Here is a 14,178-nt window from a genome sequence, read left to right as displayed (position 1 = left end):
TCCCTGCTCATTCTCTCTCTCACTATCTCTCTCTCTCTCTCAAATAAGTAAATAAAATATTTTTAAAATAACAAATAAGAAGCTGACAGTTCTTTATATTGATTACATTGGGAATAAAAATATACTTGCTAATTTCGTTTTAGTTTTATATACCCTTGTCACAGAAAATTTGCGTTCCCTCAACAAATATTCATCATTAAAATAAGTGAAATTACCTAGTACATAGTGGTCATACAAATAAATGAACTAGCGACCTAAGGATGAGTTATTTGCTGGTTTCAATATTTAACATATCTCATTCATTAGAACACTCTTTACACCAAATGTTAGAAATGGTAATGAAAATTTTCTCTTGATATATTAGCATAGCATTTTAGTTCTGTGAAAAAAAAAATAAAGCCATGCCATTTTTGTGTGTCATTAAAACAAATAAAGTTCTCTATTTAGTTTGCCTCCTTTGAAGAGTGCTATTATTAACTGTAATTGACAGAAATTCATTGAGTATATCAATACATAATCAGGATATTTCCTGGGGAAAATTTCAGCAGGAAAATTATTTCAAATTAACTGCATAAAATGCATAATTGGGTTTCTCAACAATTTAATTGAATTCCCTGTAATATATTTGAAACTGCTATTTTCTTAGAATGTTTCTGAATGGACTGAAAGGTAGATAATAAGGATAGATACATTGATAAATAATCTTTAGTCAAGTAGATATTAAGTATCAAAAAGCATTATATGAATTAGACAAAATTTAGATATTTTTTGGGTTGTATTTATTTATTTGAAAGAGAGAGAGAACAAGTGGGAGGAGGGCAGAGGGAGAGGGAGAAGCAGGCTGCCTGCTGAGCAGGGAACCCAAGGCAGGGCTCAATCCCAGAACCATGGGATCATGACCTGAATTAAAGGCAGCCACTTAACTGATTGAGCCACCAAGGAACCCTAAAAATTTAGATTTCTTTAAGCTAAATAAAAAAGTAACACATGAGAATATTAGGAAAAATACATTATTTCAAATTGGAAGTCTGGAAGTCCAAAAAAATTTGGTAACACTGCCATATCAGGCAGGGGAAAATAGTGGAGCATGCTTTGGATTGAGTTTTCTTTGTTCTGTAATTAATTGAAACTCCAGCAAAATATCTATATAGTATGATATTTTAGAGGTAGGGAAAAATAAATGAGGTCTAGAGAGCATAATCAATAACCTTTGAGAAACTGATGGATAATGGTATTTCTAACCATTCCATCACTTCTCTACTATCACCTCCTAGGCTTTACACTGGCTCCCCTGGATGCTGCAGGCATACCCTTCCTGGTCACTATGTTTGCAGATTAACCCACTCAAGCAATCATGCTTCAGTAAACATGAGATTTCTCATACTAAATCATTTCATGTCACTGTACATCTTTATGCTACAGATTAAAATACTTCTTTAATAATTGCTTAATTAAAAACAAATTTGAAGCAAATTTAATCTGGCTCCTTAGGATCACATTACTGATACATCTCCAGACTCCAATAATTAATTAATTTATTTATTAATTAATTAAATGCTTTCCTTATAACACACAAGTACATCTAGTGTTCTGTCCCCTTGAAGTGTAAAGGGTTGGGTATTTTATACATTCAGCCCTTTACCCGTTGTGGTGAAACATACCTCAGTAGTTCCCAAAATGCCACATTGAAGTGAAATTTTTAAAGATCTCAAAAAGAGGTTCCCTCTTGTTCCCCAGAAGTTTGTATCATGCGACTTAATAATGTTTTATTATAGCAGGGAAAAATAAAATTCTAAAAAAACCCAAATACATAAATAAAGAGCTCCCCTCTACATACAGTTAAAAAAAAGAAAAATTATTCTCAAAAAATAAGTGAATACTCTGTTCTTCCATAGGAAACATTTTAAAGGGTGCTTTGATTAATTAAGTTAGGACTTCAAGACTTTCTCTGAGAACAGAAAGTAAAAACTTACAGTATTAAACTCTCCTCTGAATTAGGATGTACAGGTATAATGATAGTGATACCGTACAGACTTTCACTGTTCTAGTGCCACATAACGGGAAGGGGCAGAATGGTACAGGGAATTATTACAACATGAATTCAGTAGTTATTTAGGAAAGCACCAACTGGAGACATGTTAGAACAAAGGCAAAATGAGGTCAATGAGGAATTTCCTATAATCAAGGATGGGCATCAAATTCAGGAATATGTATATTTAATTATTTTCCTTCTAGGTTCTCTATTGACTGTCTACCTGTAGGTACATTGGCTGACTCATAATCTTCATATTTGTTATCTGGAGAATAAAGAAAATACTTTTAGAGTGGTTGCCTGTGATGTTTAGAAGGAAATAACTGGAAATCACTGAAGTAAGTCACAGAACTTGTCATGACCAGATGGGAAATAACTAAAGGTCTTGAGCATGCAGTAAATACAGTTCCCATTAGAGTGATTGCCATGGTATTCATTTGAAAACTTAAATAATAAATAATACTGTGGCTTTTCTAAGACTTCTAGATAAGGCAAATTATCCAGAATGGTGTGGAGAAACCAGACCTTCAGCTCTGACTTCATCCTGCTAGGAATCTTTGATCACAGCTCCACCCAAACCTTCCTTTTTTCTCTGGTCTTGGGCATCTTCACAGTGGCCTTCATGGGAAACACTTCTATGATTCTCCTCATCTACCTGGACACCCAGCTCCACACACCCATGTACTTCCTCCTCAGCCAACTCTCCCTCATGGACCTCATGCTCATCTGCACCACAGTACCCAGGATGGCCTTTGGCTACTTGTCTGGCAGGAAGTCCATCTCTCTGGCAGGTTGTGGAGCCCAGATATTCTTCTATGTGTCTCTGCTTGGAGCTGAATGTTTCCTATTGGCTGTCATGGCCTATGACCGCTATGTGGCTATATGCCACCCACTTCGATACACCATCCTCATGAATCAGAAACTCTGTGCCCTCATGACTGTTGCTTCCTGGATCTTGGGCTCTCTTGATGGTGTTATTGTGCTTGTAGAAGTACTGTCACTCTCTTACTGCAGCTCTCTGGAAATTCATCACTTTTTCTGAGATGTTGCTGCCCTTTTCCCTCTATCTTGCACAGACACCTCTGCTTTTGAGAGACTGCTTTTCATCTGCTGTGTGGTGATGCTAATATTACCAGTCTCTGTGATCATTATTTCCTATTCACATGTCCTTCGAGCAGTCATCCGCATGAGCTCTACAGAAAGTCGCCACAAAGCCTTCACCACCTGCTCCTCCCACCTATCTGTGGTTGGACTCTACTATGGTGCAGCCATGTTCATGTACATGAGACCAGCTTCTAACCATACAGCAGAGCAGGACAAGATAGTATCCGCTTTCTACACCATCCTCACCCCCATGCTGAACCCTCTCATCTACAGCCTCCGCAACAAAGAGGTATCCAGGGGACTTCAGAAACTACTGAGGAAAGGAAAATAAATGTATTTTTTTTAAACATATTTGAGTGTCCATTCAGGTCAATACTCCTTCAAGGAAGCTGGAATCTCTTGGCCATCCTCTTTCTCCTAGTTTGTATTTTCTCCAATATTTTTCCAATTTTATAATAGTTTTATTTGGTATAATATATAAACATCATATGTAAAGTAGGCTGTTTTTGAAGATTAGCATAGACCACTTACTCCCAATGAATTTCAGTTTTATTACTATTTGTGAGTCGTGAGTACTTGACTTTAGGATACCCGCCTTTGAACCCAGGTATAAGTCCTATGGTTCTTTGCTTTATTCAAGAAAAAAATGCTGGATTTGATACACTGCTTTTGTTGACTGATTCTTGTTTAAGGATTACTTACCTGGGAGTAGATAAATGTTACCATTCTTGACCCTGAGTATTAACCAGTTTTTTTTTTCCTGACTCATTACATAATTCCTAACCACTTACAAGTGGGGATTTAGTATCGAAACTTTCTCCAGTCAAGTCATGTCTATACAGAATATCTCTTAGAATGTCCTACATATTTTTCACCTTTAAATTAGAATTAGATATTTTAACAAGTCCAGTTAGAATAACTTTGCAAGAAAAAATGCTTTGAACAATGAGTCATGGAACACTACATCAAAAACTAATGATGTGCTGTATGGTGACTAACATAACATAATTAAAAAATTAAAAAAATAAAATAGAAAAAATAAAGGACCTGAGGGTCAACTTAGTTTTTCTATATTAAAAAAAAAAGAAAGAAACGCTTTCGCTGCCCAATTTCTTCTAAATCATGACTTATTACCCATCCATTTCTATTTTACTTTCTAGAATCTATTTGAAGAAATTAGAAAACCTTCAGTTATTGGAATTCCTAACTATGACTGTATTTTTTTTCATTTTTATTAAGTTCAATTAGCCAAAATATAGTACATCATTAGTTTTTGATGAAATGTTCAATGATACTTAGTTGTATATAACACCCAGTGCTCATCAGATCACATGCCCTCCTTAAGACCCATCACACAGTTACACCACACCAATCCCCCTCACTTCTGCAACCCTCAACTTGTCTCCCAGGTTCCAGAGTTCCTCATGGTTTCCCTCCATCTCTATTTTCTTCCCATTCAGTTTTCCTTCATTCCCTTATGGTCTTCTGCCCTATTCTTTATAAGCCACATATGATTGAAACCATAGAATAACTGTCTTTCTTTGCTTGATATATTTCACTTAGCATAATCCCTACCAGTTCCAGTCATGTTGATGAAAATGAAATGTTCATTGTTTCTGATGGCTGAGTAATATTCCATTGTATATATGGACCACATCTTCTTTATCCATTTGTCTGTTGAAGGACATCTCAGCTCCTTCCACAGTTTGGCTACTGTGGACATTGCTGGTATGAACATTGGGGTGCATGTCCCCTTCTCTTTACCTCATCTGTATCTTAGGGGTAAGTACCCAGTAGTGCAATTGCTGGATCATAAGGTAGCTTTATTTTTATATTCTTGAGGAACCTCATACTGTATTTAAGAGTGGCTGTATCAGCTTGCATTCCCACCAACAGTGGAAGAGGGTTCCCCCTCTCCACATCCTCACCAATATTTCTTATTCCCTGTCTTGTTAATTTTGCCCATTCCAACTGGTGTAAGGTGGTATCTCATTGTGGTTTTGATATGCACTTCCCTGATGTCAAGTGATGTGGAGCATTTGTTCATGTGTCTGTTAGCCATTTGCATGTCTTCTTCGGAAAATTGTCTGCTCATGTCTTCTGGCCATTTCTTGACTGGATTATTTGTTATTTTGTGTGTGTCCAGTTTGAGAAGTTATTTATAGATCCTGGATATGAGCCCTTTATCTGTTATATCATTTGCATATATCTTCTCTTATTCCATAGGTTGCCTTTTGGTTTGTTGACTGTTTCCTTGATTTGCATTAGCTTTTTTATCTTGATGGATTCCCCATAGTTCATTTTTGTTTTGTTTTCCTTGCCTTTAGAGATATTTCTTCCAAGCATTTGCAGTATACAAGGTCAAAGAGGTTACTGCCTGTGTTCTCCTCTAGGATTTTGATGAATTCCTGTCTCACATTGAGATTGTTCATCCATTTTGAGTTTATCTTTGTGTATGGTTTAAGAAAATGGTCCATTTTCAATCTTCTACATGTGGGTGTCCAATTTTCCCAGCACCATTTATTGAAGAGACTGTCTTTTTTTCCATTGGATGTTCTTTCCTAATTTGTCAAAGATTAGTTGACCATAGAGTTGAGGGTCCATTTCTGGGGTCTCTCTTCTGTTCCATTGATTTTTGTGTCTGTATTTGTGCAAGTACCATGTTGTCTTGGGGATCACAGCTTTGTAATATAGCTTTGCATCAGGCATTGTGATTCCACAAGCTTTGGTTTACTTTTTCAAAATTCCCATGGTGATTAGGGGTCTTTTCCGCTTCCACAGAAATTTTAGCTCTTTGAAAAATACCAACGCTATTGTGATAGGAATTAAACTGAATGTGTAGATTGATCTAGGCAGCATAGACATTTTAACAATGTTTATTCTTCCAATCCTTGAGCATTGGATATTTTTCCATCTTTTTGTGTCTTCCTCAATTTCTTTCATAAGTGTTCTATAGTTTCTACAGTACAGATCCTTAACCACTTCAGTTAGGATTATTCCAAGGTATCTCATGGTTTTTAGTGCAATTATAAATGGGATCAAAGCCTTAAATTATCCTTCTTCACACACATTGTTTGAGTATAGAAATGCCACTGTATTCTATGCATAGAATTTGTGTCCTGCCTCATTGCTAAATTGCTGTCTGAGTTCTAGCAATTTTGGGGTGGAGGTTTTCCCACATTAAGATCATGTCATCTGGGGGCGCCTGGGTGGCACAGCGGTTAAGCATCTGCCTTCGGCTCAGGGCGTGATCCTGGCATTATGAGATCGAGCCCCACATCAGGCTCCTCCACTATGAGCCTGCTTCTTTCTCTCCCACTCCCCCTGCTTGTGTTCCCTCTCTTGCTGGCTGTCTCTATCTCTGTCAAATAGATAAATAAAATCATTTTAAAAAAAAGATCATGTCATCTGCTAAGAGAGAAAGGTTCACTTCTTCTTTGCCAATTTGAATGCTATTTCTATTTGTTTTCTGATTGCTGAGGCTAGGTTTTCTAGTATTATGTTGAACAATAGTGGTGAGAGCGGGCATCCTGCTTTATTCCTGACCTTAAGGGAAAAGCTCTCAATTTTCCCCCCTTGTGAAAGATATTCACTGTGGGCTTTTCATAGATCACTTTTATAATATACAGGTAAGTTCCCCCTATCCCTATAATTTGAAGTTTTTTAATCAAGGAACTACACTCTATTTTGACAAATGATTTTTCTGCATCAATTGAGAGGATCCTATGGCTCTTTTATTAATGTGCTCTATATAACATTGATTGATTTGCAAATGTTGAACCACTCTTTCATCTCAGGAATAAATCCCACCTGATCATGGTGAATAATCCTTTCAATGTACTTTTGGATATTATTGGCTAGGATCTTGGTGAGTATTTTGGCATCCATGTTCATCAGGGTTATTGGTCTGTAATTCTCCTTCTTGATGGGGTCTTTGATTTTTGACTCAAGGTAATGATGGCCACGTAAAATGAGTTTGCACGTTTGCATTTTATTTCTATTTTTTGGAACAGCTTCAGGAGAATTCGTATGATGTCTTCTTTGAAAGTTTGGTAGAATTCCCCTAGGAAGCCATCTGGTCCTGGACTCCTGTTTTTGGGGAGGTTGTTGATTACTGTTTCAATTTCCTTGCTGGTTAAGAGTCTGTTCGGATTCTCTATTCCTTCCTGCTTCAGTCTTGGTAGCTTATAAGTTTCCAGGAATGCATTCATTTCTTCCAGGTTGCCTGATTTGTTGGCATATAGTTGTTGATAATATGTTATAACAATTGTCTCTATTTATGTGATATTGGTTGTGATCTTTCACCTTTCATTCATGATTTTATTAATATGGGTCTTCTTGTTTTTCTATTATATAAGTCTGGCCAGAGTTTTATTGATCTTATTCTTTCAAAGAACCAACTTCTAATTCCATTGATCTATTCTACTGTTCTTCTGGTTTCTAAATTATTGATTTCTCCTCTAATCATTATTATTTCTCTTCTCCTGAGAGGTTTAGGCTTTATTTGCTCTTCTCTCTCTGGGTACTTTAGGTGTAAGATTAGCTTGTGTACTTGGGATTTTTTCAATTTTTTTAAAGAGTCTTGGACTGTTATATACTTCCCTCTTAGGACAGCCTTTTCAGTGTCTTGTACATTTTGAATCAATGAGTTTTGATTTTTAATAGTTTGCATGAATTATTTAAGTTCTTTAACTTCCTGATAGACCCATTCATTCCTTAGCAGGATGTTCTTTAACCTCCAAGTGCTGTGTTCCTTCCAAATTTCATCTTGTGATTGACTTCCAGTTGTACAGCATTGTGTTCTGAAAATATGCAAGGAATGATCTCAGTTTTTTTGGTATTGGTTGAGACCTGATTTTTGACACAATGCATGATCTATTCTGGAGAAAGTTCCATGGATGCTGAGAAGAATGAACATTCTGTTGCTTTAGAATGGAATGTTCTGTATATATCTAGGAAGTCCATCTGGTCCAATGTGCAATTTAGTGCTCTTGTTTCTTTGTTGATCTTCTGCCTAGATATCTGTCCATTGTTGTGAGTGGAGTGTTGAAGTCTCCTATTTGTCTATTATTATCAATATGACTCTTTATTTTGTTTATTAATTGGTTCACATATTTTGCCACTCCCATGTTGGGGACATAGATATTTACGATTATTAGATTTTCTTTTCAGATAGATCCTTTAAGTATGATATAGTTTCCCTCTACATCTCTTACTCCAGTCTTTGGCTTAAAATCTAATTTGTGTGATATAAGGATTCCTACTCCAGCTTTCCATTGAGGTCTGTTAGCATGCTAAATTGTTCTCCATCCCTTCACTTTCAATCTGGAGGGGTCTTTCGTTCTAAAATGAGTCTCTTGTAGATAGCATATGGATGGGTTCTGCTTTTTTAACCAATCTGATACTCTGTGACTTTTGGTTGGAGCATTTAGCCCATTTACATTCAGAATAACTATTGAAAGATATGAATTTAGTGCCACTGTATTGCCTGTAAAGTTCCTGTCTCTGTTACTTTCTGGTCCATGTTATTCTTGGGGTCTCTCTTCACTTACAGAATCCCCCTTAATATTTCTTGCACTGTTGTCTGAGTGGTCACATATTCTTTCAGTTTCTGTCTGTCCTGGAAGCTCATTATCTCTCCTTCCATTCTGAATGACAGCCTTGTTTGATAAAAGACTTTGGCTGTTTTTTCTTCTCACTTAGTGCCCTGAATATATTTTGCCATCCCTCTCTAGTCTGCCATGTTTCTGTGGATAGATGATCTTATTATGATATTCCACCCTTCACGCCTAAGGAATCTCCTCTCCCTAACTGCTCTGAGGGTAGCTTTCTTGGCTCTAAATTTGCAAGCTTCACTATTATACATTGGGGTATTGATCTGTTTTTATTGATTGTTGGAGGGGACCTCTCTTCCTCTTTGACATGAATGCTTCTTTCCTCCCCAGATTAGAGAACTTCTCAGCTATGATTTGCCCCAAAATATCTTCTAGCTTTCCCTCTCTTTCTATCCCCTCTTGGATCCCTATGATTCTGACATTGGTTGTTTTCAATGCATCATTAAATTCTTGAGGCCTTTCTTCATTGGCTATTAGTTGTTTTGCTCTCTTTGCCTCAACTTCCTTCCTTTCCAACAACCTATCCTGTAGATCACTTATTTTATCTTCTGCTTCACTGACCATAGTTGTTAGAGCATCCATTTTAGACTGCATCTCATTCACAGCATTTTTAAGTTTGGCCAGTTTACTTCTCCTTTCCGCCCTTAGCGATTCCCTATTATCACTTACACTTTTTTTTTTAAAGCCTAGCTATTACCTTTATAATTTCTATCCTGAATTCTCTCTCTGACATATTGCTTATACCCATAATGTTTAGCTCTGTCACAGAGAACATTGCCTCTGTTTCTTTTCTTTTGTTGTGAGTTCCACCTCCTAATCATTCTGCCCAGGTAAGGATGGGTAAGTGAATGAACTGTGTAGAAAATATCAACCATGATCCAAGCAAAATTTAACCTAGAAAAAATCAGAAGTGGTCAGAAGCCACCCCAGAAAATCACACAAATCTGAAATGCAACAATATTATCATCTATCTATCTATCATCTATCTATCTATCTATCTATCTATCTATCTATCTATCTATCTATATCTATCATCTATCATCTATCTATAAAACAGTGGGGGGAAGAGACTATAATCTCACAGGGTGGACAAAACAGGGTGGTCCACTTGTTTCTGATTGAATATTTTTCTCTGTGTTAGATACATTTTATCTATATAAAAATAAAATTGAATAGAGAGGAAAAAGAACCAGAATGAAGCATATATCTTTAAAATGTAGATGTGAAAAAATAAAGGTTAAAAGCGAGTTAAAATACAAGCTGGTAAAATAAGAAACTAGTTGAAATGGGAGAAAGGTAAAGAAAAAAAAAGAAATGGAAAATTTTGGAATGAAATTTAAATGAGTGTGAGGAAACACCTGAAGCTCAATATACTATTTTCCTGTTTCTGGAGTTTCACAGTCTCCTGGGATCCATAAGCTTGTCATTTACCTGTTCTTCCAGTCTCTCTTCTGGGGGAGGGGCCTGATGTGCTGCTGTTTTCCATGTATGTTTGCCTGGGTGGAGTTGCCCCACCCCTTGTCAGGGGAATGGACTTAAGGTAAGCTGGTCCTCTTTGAGGCTTTGGTTCCCTGTGAGCTTTACATGCCTCTTCAGAGGGTCAGAGCAAAAATGGCCTTGACTGGATCCCTGGCCCAGAGCTGCAAGTTCAGGTTCCCCCTTCTTCAATCAACTATATGGGTCAAACCATCTCCACTTTTGGGTGCACCAAGTCCTGCAGTAACCCTCGGGTCATGCCTACTGCAGTTCTCCCAACTGGGATTCCCAGAGACCTGTTATGGTCTCTGAGGTTTGTGTTTTGGGGACTGCAAGTGTTTGTAAACTTGTGCACATCCACCCTTCCCTGCTGTTCCCATGTCACAGCCAGGTGCCACCCTAGGGTTTTCTGATCCTCTAACACCCTGAGAGTTGTTTCCTGGTCATGGGCACATCACTTTCGACCCTCCCAGGTGTTGGTAACTGGCCCGCACATTCCAGTCTTTTCCTGGGTGCTCAGGCAAAGAGTGGTCTCCCTACAGGCCATGTTTACACTTTATGGCGACCAGAGCTGAGAGTTCCTCCTGGTCCACTGACCTTAACCAGTTTTGACTCTCTGCTGCTTGGGCCCTCTTTCAGTTCAGGCACGCTGGTTCTTTCTGTGTTTCCTGGGATCCTGGGACCACAGTGACCCACCCCATTCCCTGAACCCATTTCAGAAAGGGATGTTTCTCAGTGGAGCAGATTTCTAAGGGTACCAATTTTGTACTCTGGTATTATATCACTTTCTGGTAGCCAGCTTATGGAGTCTTCCTCCCCCTCCATTTATCTTCTGATATTTTCTGACAGCTTCAGTATTCTGCACTTCCTACCTTGCAAAAAGCAACCCTTTTTCTGCTTGTAAAGTTCCAGATATATTTTCTTACATCTCAGGCTGAATTCATAGGTGTTCAGAATGGTTTGATAGTTATCCAGCTAAGTTCAAGAGAGCAGGTCCCCTACTCTTATGATCTTAGACCACCTAACTACAATTATTTTAACACAGCTCTGGAAAGTGGTCCTTATTACATATCTGACAAAACTATCAAAAGTTTTATTGAAGAGAATTCATAGCCTCTAATTCTTTCTATGCCATTTCCATTATCCCATGGAGTTCCCAAAGTTTGATGTAGCCAAACTGTTTTAATTTTTTGCAATTTATATGCCTGAAAAACCTATATCCTTAAAAATTGAAAGTAATCCTTCCCTGCTTCATGGATACTATCTTGATTCTGTCTATATGATTTTAATCCAATCTTTTTCTAGTATATTACTTCTCTATAGTACCATTTGTTTTATAAAAAATAGACTTTATGGCTTAATAACCTGCCCCATGGTTTATAATCTGATGTATCCCTTTTTATCAAAATAACAATATTTTGATAAGTAGAAAATTCTCAATAAGTTTATGCACTTAGTCATATATAGGAAACTACTATCTAATCCAAGGTCAAAATTTTTATGTTTTCTTTTTAGAGTCTTAAAACATAGTTCTTATATTTATGTCATTAACTCATTTGAGTTTTTTAATATGGTGTGAGGTAGGGATATCAATTCTTTATTTTGCCAGTTGTCACAGTACCATGAGTAAAAGAGACTGTGATTTCCACATTGAATGGTTTTTGTACCCTTGTTAAAATTGGTTGAATATTGATTGATTGACTTTAAATCAATTTTATGGATCTACATATCTATCCTTATGTTAATAGTGCAATGCCTTGATTCCTGTAGTCTCATTGTAAGTTAGAAATCAGGAAGTGTGAATGATCTCTTACTTTTGGTCACAATTATTTTAGGTATGCTGGGTCACTGATTTCCATATAAATTTTAGGATCAGCTTATCAATTTCTGAAAAAAGAGCATCTTTGATTTTTATAATGCAGCATCTATTTACTAATTTGGGGAGAATTTGAATATTAACAATAAGTCTTACAAGTCATACATATAGGATATATTAAAATTTTATTTTTTAGCATTTTTTTTTGCATTAACTTTTTTCCCACCATTTTTATTGAGAAGGAATTGACATACATCACTATATAAGTTTAAGGCATATAGCATGATGGCTTGATTGCATATAGTGAAGTTTGAGGTTTTAATCTTTTTTTTAAAAGATTTTATTTGACAGCGCATGTGCACATGTGTACACACATACACACACACACAAAAGAGCGAGCTCATGAGCATAAGCAGGGGAGGTGCAGCAAGAGAGGAAGAAGCAGGCTCCCCACTGAGCAGGGAGCCTGATATGGGGCTGGATCCCAGGACCCTAGGATCATGACCAGCCTTACCTGAGCCAAAGGCAGACGCTTAACCCACTAAGCCACCCAGGTGCCCCTTGATTTGCATATATTGTGAAATGATTCCCACAATGGGTTCAGTTAACATCCATCTTTTCATATAGGTACAATAACAAGAAAATAAATTTTGAAAAAAGGGAAAAATTTTTCTTGTGATGAGAACTCAAGATTTACTTTAACTTTTCTGTGTATTATACAGCCATGTTAGCCATAGTCATCATTTTGTATGTCACATCCTTACTAGTTATTATATAACTGGAAATTTGTACCTTTGCCCAACTTCCTCAATTCTCCCTCCCCCACCCTCTGCCTCTGGTAACCAAAGGTCTGATCTCTTTTTCTATGAATTTTGTAATTTATTTATTTATTTAATTAAAAAAAATTTTAAAGATTTCATTTATCCATTTGAGGGAGAGAATGAGCAGGGGGGGCAGAGGGAGAAATAGACTCTTCCTTGAACAAGGAGCCCAACTTGGGCCTTGATTCCAGGACCCTGGGATCATGACCTGAGCTGAAGGCAGTCGCTCAACTGACTGAGCCACCCAGGTGCCCTGTGTTTTTTTTTTTTTTCTTACTTTCCTTCATTTTTTGGGTAATTTATAGGAGTACAAATCTTTCATTTATGAAATGTATTGCTAAGTGCTTTGTTCTTTTTGATACTAGCATAAATAGACTATCCAACTCAATTTTCCTGTTGTTCATTGCTGGTACCAGTTTGTTAGTTTTTCGACATGCAGATAATTGCATTTGTTGAAATTTCTTTCCTATGTTTGATTATATTTCCTCCTCTTTTATGAAATTTCTATATTTTCATAGAAATCTTTGTGAAGATAATCTTTTTCATGATTAAGTAAGTCAATATGTACTCCTCAATGTTTACTTACAAATCTATGTATTTGTGGTTTGTGTCAATGAGGTTATTTGACAGGGTCTCCTAGGGAATCTGCCTTTGGGATAAGTTGGAATATTATGTCCTCCCTTTGTAGATATAGTTATGGTTCTTTTGATAAATATACTTTGAAGCATAATTCTGGAGGAAGTCCAAAAATATTTAGCTCATTACCACTTCAAACTTTGCCTAATTTCATTGTCTATGAAAACAAAAATCAGACTTCACTATTTCTCTTCTTGAATGTTACATAGTATGGCAAAAATTCTGCACTGCAATGTTCACAACTCAACTTTGCCACTAAATATGCAATCAGGAGCAAAATAAAAATAATGTTTATGCTTTGATTTGTATGTCTGTCCAATGAGATAAAAATGATAGCAACATAATAGCTGTGAGAATTAATGAGTTTACAGACAAGTGGTACTTAGAACAGTTTCTTGAATGTAAGTACTTTGCAAGAATGAGGTTTTTAAAATGATGAAGCATAAAATATATTGATATTCTGTTTTGTATATGTGTGGACACACACATAACTATATACATATACATATATATGTGTTTATATATGTATTTATACAATTTATTTTATTCACACACACAAAAGCTTTAAAAATACATACATAGTTTTTTTTCTCCAATGATTAGATCATTTAGGTTTTAGTTTTATTAAACGACATTTTTTTTCTAATTGATACAGTTCTTCTTTTTCCATAGGTGAAC

General features: G+C 36.5%; 1 pseudogene; it reads left to right on the top strand.

The window, feature by feature from the left end:
* Positions 1–2,537: 2,537 nt before the first annotated feature.
* Positions 2,538–3,467, top strand: LOC103680799 (annotated as a pseudogene).
* Positions 3,468–14,178: the final 10,711 nt, after the last annotated feature.

The sequence above is a fragment of the Ursus maritimus genome, unplaced genomic scaffold (genome assembly GCF_017311325.1).
Source record: "Ursus maritimus isolate PB19 unplaced genomic scaffold, ASM1731132v1 scaffold_5, whole genome shotgun sequence".
Lineage (NCBI taxonomy): Eukaryota > Metazoa > Chordata > Mammalia > Carnivora > Ursidae > Ursus > Ursus maritimus.
This window is presented reverse-complemented; position numbering and strand designations above follow the sequence as displayed.